The sequence below is a fragment of the Mus caroli genome, chromosome 4 (genome assembly GCF_900094665.2).
Source record: "Mus caroli chromosome 4, CAROLI_EIJ_v1.1, whole genome shotgun sequence".
NCBI classification, from domain to species: Eukaryota; Metazoa; Chordata; class Mammalia; order Rodentia; family Muridae; genus Mus; species Mus caroli.
Genome location: NC_034573.1, coordinates 71,631,710 through 71,640,836, shown reverse-complemented (window position 1 = coordinate 71,640,836; position 9,127 = coordinate 71,631,710).

Genomic DNA, 9,127 nt, shown 5'->3' with positions numbered 1-9,127 from the left:
TCAGATTATTTAGGGCAATTTATGCTCACATTTTTAAAATCTCAGGTATAATCTGAAAAACATTATTTTCTAGTAAATAACATGCAAATTATTTTCACTCTTCCCTATGTTGTTCACAAATATCCCATTGTCTTTTTTATTTTTTCATCTCAGATGCCTATGATCACAAAATCTTTCAAAAATGTTGTCTTCTTTGGTGTATTGAGTGGATTTCTTGTTTTACCTTCTACTAGTTTCTGGTGGAGATTCAGGAATTGAGTTATTTTTTTAACATGCTAAAGTAGGAATCTAGCTTCACTTAATCCTCCTTCAATCATAATTTTTAGTCACCGTTATCGGGTTTTACTTTGCCCTGTGTGTATAGATTAATTTCTGGAGCACTGTAGTTGGTTGAGTTGATCTGTGCCTTGCTGTTTGTAATAGTCTTGAGCTGTCCTTTTATGATATCTTGACTGTATTTTTGAGATCACATACTGCAGTGCTTGCATGCTGTCACTGAATGAGATTTCTGTAAAGACCAGAAATCAATGTGTGGTTCCATATGAGTTTTGAGGGTCTTCACTTTGTCTATAATTGTGAAAATGTAACTGGCTGACTTTATTGGATGTGTTGTATGATTATTTTAATAAAATTAATTTCAAATATTAGTCTGTTAAACCTATATTTGTGGGACATTGCTTCATTTCTCTGTATCCCATGAGGTTTTATATTAATATTTTACAATTTATTTCATCTTAGAGGGCCTTAATTCCTTTGGTTAAATTTCTTCCTAGTTTTCTGCTGTTTGTACTTATTGCCATTGCTATTGCATGTTTGCTTTTTTGCTTGTTTAATCAAATTTATTATTGGTGTTAGTGATTTTTTTCTGTGATGATTTTGTATCTTACAACTTTTCTCAATTTATGAATTTGTTAGTGGGTTTTTAAAAGAATGTTCAAGTTATTTTACATAAAATCATAAGATAAATAAAAATGAGTAGTCTTACTGGCTTCTTTCCATCTTTGATACCCTTTTTGTCATACTTTTTTCTCTTAACAAAATGCTCTTGCTATGACTTAAAATACTACCCAAATTATGAAGGTTAAAATGGACATCCTTCTCTCTCAATATCTGAGAATCTGCTGCCATAATTTTTGCAATTAGTGTGCTTGTATCTGTTTACTGTTTATAGCCATGGTGTAGAGAATCTATATATTTCACACTTTTTTTATTTTATATTGATATATTTGTAGGCAGAAATGTTTACTCTTATTGGGTACATTTTCTTTAACTGCTGAAATTATCATATAGTTTTGTTTTCAAAAACTCTGCTTTAATTAATTACTATTTGTGGATATATTCAAGCATCCTACCCGGTCAGGTGTCTAATTATTCTAATGTATCATTGTACTGCATTTTGGTATTTACATGGGATTTTACAATATCAAGGAAATGGTATGTAGTTTTTATTTTGGTATGTCTTTAGAATATTTTCCCATTAGACTCTTCACATAAAAAGGGTTTGCTATGGTTACTTCTGTTTATAAAAATGTTTGAATATTTTCAGAAAATTGTGATTAATTATTTTTTTTAATTTGGAGAAATTGTGAGGGCTATTGTTGAATGTAAACTGATCTACATCTGTAATTAGATAAAACAAAAGTGGCTGGCTATATCTGTAAGAATTTATTTCTTCATTAAATAATTTGAATTAAGAAGATACATTTTTTGGCATGGCTCCTTTGAAGAAGGAAAATTCACTTTTAATATGAGCCATACCTTCTGCTGGTGCCCTATATAATGGAGATGACAGGAGGAGGCTTTTGTTCTTTGTCTGCTTTCTCTCACTTTCCCTGGCAAGGACATTTCTTTCATTGGCATTGAAGACTACTTCAGGATTCATGAGATATCCAGCTCCGTGGAATGAACAAGAACTACATTCTTATAGTCACTGTTGGTAAACCGCCATTGTTCAACTATGTGTCCCACAGCATGCAAGCTACTTTAATAACCCACACATATATCTTTGTGCGTATGTGTGTGTATATATATAAATACATATGTGAATATATGAATATATGTGAATATATATTATATATACATATCATATATACATATATATATATATATATATATTCATTCCATCAATCCTGATAATCTAGAGAACACTGGCATAAAAAATTGAGACATAAATACATCAAATCCTGGATTTTTTATACTGTCTGAATTATTGATTTCTTCTCATCACTCAGTGTTGGGCTATTCAAATATTCTTGTTTTCCAATTCATTCATAGTAGTTTGTATGAGAATGGCAAAGATATCAGAATAAATGAATTGATAGTACATATGAGTATTTGCTATTAAACATTATAAATATTTATGCCTTCCATTTAAATATTTATCATTTATCATAATGATTCTAGTTTAGAATGTTAGCATTTACTTAACTTAAATATTTTAACATGTTAATCCTTGTGACCAAAATGTTCAGTGATCATAAATAGAGGACAAAAGAAGTTATTGCTTTCCAGTGCACATTAAAAGACTTCCTTCAAAAATTAAATTTGATTGTTTTTGGAGTAGCCATGACTGTTCCTCTCAAAATTATGAAAGTCTTTACATAGCTTGAACAAAAATAATAAATGGTTAATAAAATAAAATATAACAATAAATAGGTGAGACTTATGCAAATTAAGATAAAAGGAAAAGAAGTGTGCAGATATTTAAAGAAAATGGTTATTTTTTTTTTTAATGAAGAAGGAGATAATCGTAAAAGAAATATTCTGAGATGGTACAAGCTACCTAGGTATTAGAAATCAGAGCAGTATGGGGTTTGATGATGATGATGATGATGATGATCACTGACTGTGCAACTGTTGCTTGTCTGTACTCTTTAGGCCTATTTAGTCTTTTAAAAATGGGCTCCAGCTCAAGAAAGCTCTCTTGTTTGTATCATCACTTTCCCCAATACATTTATAGATTCTTTCCTTTACAGATGCTATGTTCTTATTAATTATACATGGATTCAGAAGGCATAGCTGAGGTAAATTGCTATTAATTTATTCCTGTTGAACCTCTCCAAGTTCTTGGCAAGAACAACATGCAGACTGTGAAAAGGAACCCATTCACTTCCAAGGTTTGTATGAGATCAATTTGATATTTGTCTAGGAATTTGCTGAAGGAAAATACTCTTTTCAAATTAAATGTAGCAATGTTTGACATTTAATGATGATGCATTTTTGTCTACACTTAGAGGGAGTCTATGAATCTTCAAGGGATAAACAACTTAGCTCAGTACAAAATAAAAGTGGCCAGTAGCTGCATGGAATTAAAGAAACATATCATAAAGTCATGGGGACTATATGATGTAAAATAATCAAGTGGAGCCAAATGTGGCCTGGGTGGAGAGGGTGCTTCACCACTAAATAATGTCACTTGCACAAAATACTAAATGGTGGCCTGGAGAGAGGAGAGCTTGACAAAGTTACTGAGGAGGACAGGAAAGGGCTGTGTTTCAGTTAGTGTGGAAGTGGATAAACAAAATGCCAGGGCTAGGAAGCAGGAATGGGTGGGTTGGTGAGCAGGAGGAGGGGAGGGGATAAGGCTTTAAGTGGGGGAAATAAGAAAAGGGGATAACATTTAAAATGTAAATAAAAAATATCTAATAAAAGAAGTGTGTGCTGAAGATAGTCATGGAAACTTGACTAAATATCTGCAGAGAATTACATATTGTTTATGGAACACAGAGGATTTGAAGGAAACATAAAAGATCCAAAAGGTGGAAAAATTTGTAAGCATTTTTAAAAAAATAACTAAAAAGACTAATTCTACCATAGAATTTTAAAATATCAGCATCATGGACTCTTGTGAAAGAAACAAGCATTAGTCAATTACAGTCCTACCTTGCAGTACTTGGCTGGCTTGCATTGATGGTACTTTCATAAATCCCACTGGTCAAAGCTGTTCAAACACAGAAATGGCTTTCTATTTCCTTTTCTTGCCTAATTAAATCCCTTCCTTTAACTGCTCTAAGTTCAGAACAGATTAATTTAAAGGTGCTTTAGTGTTGTTGATGTAGGTGTTTTCTATTTCAGTATGTAACAGTGATTTTAATATAAATATACACAGTAAATTAATTCAGCAGCTTTATTTATATATATATATATATATATATATATAGAGAGAGAGAGAGAGAGAGAGAGAGAGAGAGAGAGAGCTGCTGGTTATTTTATTTATTTACAATTAAACTGTTATCCCCTTCCCGGTTTCCCCTCCACAAATCCCCATCCTATCTCCTTCCCATTGATTCTATGAGGGAGCTCCCCCATGAACCCATCGACTTCCACCATATTGCCCTAGCATTCCCCTACACTGGAGCATCTAACCTCCACAAGACAAAGGGCCTCACTTTCCAATGACTCCAGATAAAGCCATCCTCTGCAACATTATGAAGCTGGAGTCATGGGTTCCTCCATGTTGGTTGGTGGTTTAGTCCCTAGCAGTTCTGGGGGTGCTGGTTGGTTGATATTGTTGTTATTCCTATGTGGTTACAAACCCCTTCATCTCCTTCATTCCTTCCCCTAACTCCTCAACTGGGGTCCCTGTGATCAGTCCGATGGTTGGCTGCAAGCAGCCACATCTGTATTGGTCAGGATCCTCTCAGGAGACTGCTATATAAGGCTTCTGTCAGCAAGCACTTCTTGGCATCAAAAGTAGTGTCTGAGTTTAGTGTCTGCATATGAGATGGGCAGTTTCTAGATGGCCTTTTCTTCAGTCTCTGCTCTACTCTTTGTTCCTGCACTTCCTTTAGACAGGAACAATTCTGGGTTAATATTTTTGAGATGGGTGAAGGTCCCATCCCTCAACAGATGCCCTGCATAACCACTGGATATGGTCTCTACAGGTTGTCTCTCCCCTTTGTTCGATATTTCAGCTAATGTCATCCTGTTGGAGCCTGGAAGCTTATTACTCTCCTGGCATTTGTGACTTTGTAATAGCTAGCCCTAGTTCCATATCCCTCACTGCTACAAACCTCCATTTAATTCTCTGACCCTCTGTACTTCTCCCCAATTTCCCCTATAACCGGTCCTGCCTCCTTTTCCTTCCCCTTCTTCTCTCCCTCCCAGATCTTTCCCTTTCTCTAATTCTCATGATTCTTTTGTTCCCCATTCTAAGTAGGACTAAAGCATCCACGCTTTGGCCTTCCTTCTTCTTGAGCTTTATATGGTCTGTGTGCTGTATCATGGGTATTTCAAGCCTTTTGCCTATTATCCACTTATCAGTGAGTACATATTATATGCTTTCTTTTGTGACTGGTTTACCTTACTCAGGATATTTTCTAGTTGCATCCATTTGCCTGCAAATGTCATGAATTCATTGTTTTTAATAGCTGGGTAGTATTCCATTGTATAAATGTACCACATTTTCTGTATCCATTACTTTGTTGAGGGACTTCTTTGTTGTTTCCAGCTTCTAGCTATTACAAATAAGTCTGGTATAAACATAGTGCCTTCTGTAACTAAGCTGGCCCAGAGTTCACTACTACTCAGGTCAGTCTTATTCTAACTCAATATTATCATTTGGCCTAAGTAGTCCAGGGGCTAGAACCACAGACATACGACACTATCTCAGTTTTAAAAGGAATATTACCAGACATAACAAGACAGGCCAAAGATTATTAACTATCTAAAAGTCCTGTGTTCTTAAATGACTCTTTGATATTCAAGAACTTTCTACAGTCTCTCCTTTCTTCACATTTCATTCTTCTGTTGCCTCATTGCTTATACACTGAAGGATGGACACTACTCACACTTTGTTGGCTGAGATCTCTGTGAGGAGTAGGATGGTTGGTTAGAGGTGTGGATTTTGCTTCCATTACAAGACAAGGTCCCACAAGAAGAAAGAAAAAAAATACAAGTTTCTCTAGAATGCTTAAATCTGATAAATGACATGTAATTGGGATGTGGCAGTGGCATCACACCACATAGAGCTACATGATGCTGGAAAAGGGGGAAACAAAACACAAAGATTCTCTTTATTTGTCCTTGTTCTCAATCTCAGAACTGAATTATAATACACCCTGGTCATTAAAAACTAGAAAAGTAGAAGACCCCTAGCATTCCTTACCCACTGCTTAAGAATTCACTTTCAGAGATGCCTATCCAGGTTTTCCTCATAAACTGATATGTCCTGCAGCATGCTGCTGCATCCCTAGAAGAAAAATGCAGCCCATGCTGTAAACATCACATATTCCAACCAGGGCCCTAACATTAGCTAGACAGCTGCCTTTAACAGTATTGATTACACCATGAGTCTGCTAGTTCCATCCATCTTCACTGTTCTGCCCAGGGAAATACAAAGACAACTCTCTTTACATGGCATGACAAATGGAGGTCTTTGTTCAACATCAATGAGAGAAGTGGCCCTTGGTCCTGTAAAGGCTCAATGCCCAGTGTAGGGAAATGCCAGGATGGGGAAGCAAGAATGGATGGGTGGGTAGGAAAACACCCTCATAGAAGCAGAGGGAGGGGGCATGGGATAGGAGTATTTTGGAGGGGAGACAAGGTAAGGGGATAATATTTGAAATGTAAATAAAGGAAATATCTAATAAAAAATTAAAAAAAGAATTACATGAGTATGTCAGCCATTGTGAGTAAGGTAGTGACTGGGTAATAAAATTAGAGAAGAACAGCTTTAGCTTAGTCTGAAGTATGTATGTGTAGAGTGTAATGTAATTAGTATGGCAAAGTAAACAAATCTGAATAATTCTGAAACTATTAACAAAGAGTCCTTCCTGACTACGGTCAGAATAGAATTTCAAATCAAGGGACAAAATCCTGAAAGTAGCTTTGTGTTTTCTGTGACTTATGCACACATACAGATGCAAATAAATTCTAGCGTGTGTGTGTGTGTGTGTGTGTGTGTGTGTGTGTGTGTGTGTGTGTGCGTGTGCGTGTGCGTGTGCGTGTGTGTGTCTGTGTGTCTGTGTGTCTGTGTGTCTGTGTGTCTGTGTCTATGTCTATGTCTGTATGTATAGTCATGCACAGACATTTTTATACAGAAACAAGTTTGTATGTTTGTATCGTGTATTTATTTCTACCCTCAGAATTACTAGAACAGGTAGAAACATGCAGAGGGCTTGCCCCATTTACCACGTCTGCCCAACACATTTCTATGACTGGGATTTAATGTTGAATCTCATTCTGTCAAATGTGCTCTGAGATCTTTGATATGCCCACTGATTTCTCACTAGAATTCTTTTTAGTGCTTTTGGGAAGAAGCCAATATCATGGTCCTTCATCCTACCGATAGGCATATTTAGAAAACAATTCTAGTATTTCATGTTTTTAATAAACTTTACATTTAATATAATATGTTCAACTTCTACTAGAACATTACTCATTTGTGTTTATGCTTTAATTTTAAAGGAAAGATCAAATTTTACTTTGTTATTTTAACTATGAGTAGCAAGTCAGTGTTATGCCAGAGTCTCTAAAGCAAAATCTAGAAAAATTATTTTAATTTGTTTCCAGGTATACAACTCAACATTTTTTTCTGACTTTTGATGAAGGTTAAATTTTTTAAGAATTAAAACACAACAGTTTCCTGGAATTAAAACAGGAAAACCCCTATAGAATGTGCAAGTGTTGGCATTCTGAGAAAGATGAGATTATATCCACTATGTGAGGAGTGTAGTGACCTGAAATACGTTGTGCTTGTGTAACTACTAAAATTAAACTAAAATCACAGTTACTATAGAGATTGGCAAGTTCTTTTAAAATTTCCCATGCTTAAATTTTCTCTAATATACAGTTCATAAAATATACAACCCATAAAAAGAAGGGATATAAAGAGGCATCAAGTTCCTAATATACAATATACATTTTCTTTCTATCTGCTACTTTTCAAGGTGAAAGTCAACCCACCTTATAGAATACACTACAGACAGTACAGCAAAATGAAATGTTGGAAGTAAACAGGGGAAGAGTATCTTGAAGCAAGTTAAGCTTTAGTTCAGTACAGAATTTGATTTAGCTGCACTCACTTGAAGATGCTTTGGTGTTCTAACTGTTGGTATTTTTTATGGGTTATTTTCTTAAGAATGAATATTCCATCTCCACTTCCACCCAATCCGAAGAAAGTTTTCATGAACCCAGCCAGGACCAAGAAATGTGTTTCTGGTGAATACAGTTAAGTTCCCATGGCAGAGTTTACAGGTCCTTGGGTGGCAGGGAATGCATCATTTACCTGAACACTATCCTTGACTGGCTCTGTTTCATTATATAAATGGGAAAGTCAGAACTGTCTTGCAACTGATACTTGAAAATTGGCACAATGTAAGATAGTGGTGTTTACATTTTAACGAGATTCCTGTTAATTCAGAAAGTATTTGAACTCAAGACCCTTCCCTTTCCAAATGTCATAGTTTTAATGATTATTTCACTTTTAATTAAAGGTTTAAGCAACTTATTCTCAATAAAAATTATAACTATTAAGATTAACCATAACTTGTAATAGCTTTTAAATTAACAAGGTCTTTCATTTAACAAATCTTTGTGCAGTAGGGCAAAAAATAATTACATTTTATTTCTCTTAAATGTGTTAGTAATTAACATTTCTAATTTTGTATGTGAAATAAATGCTTTGGTTTAAAATATAAAGGAAAATTAATGAAGACTAAATTCTGTAATTTAAACTGAAGTCAGAAGATATAACTATTCATTTGTTAGCATGTAACTTTCCTTTAAGTATTTTGACTCTACTTTATTGTGAGTTTCTAAAGTTGATTGGACATTTAAGAAAACATCCAACAAAATACATTAAAATTCTGATGTGGAAAACTCTGACACAGAGTAAAGAAAAGTTCAAACTTACGAATATTTGTCTCAAGTAAGTAGATTTGGAAAATTTCAAACTGTTCTTTACACCAATGACCTGGACCCTGTATTCTCTTTAGCAGATAAAATACTGATCAATGTGCTAAACACATTTTAGGTAGGAAAACTACCACATGAATTATAGACAGTTATACATCCTGTTAATAGCAAGGGTAAAATGTAACTAATTATCTTTTGGGATTTCAAAACATAGCTAAGAGTAAACTTCTTTTTTTTTAATTAGGTATTTTCCTCATTTACATTTCGAATG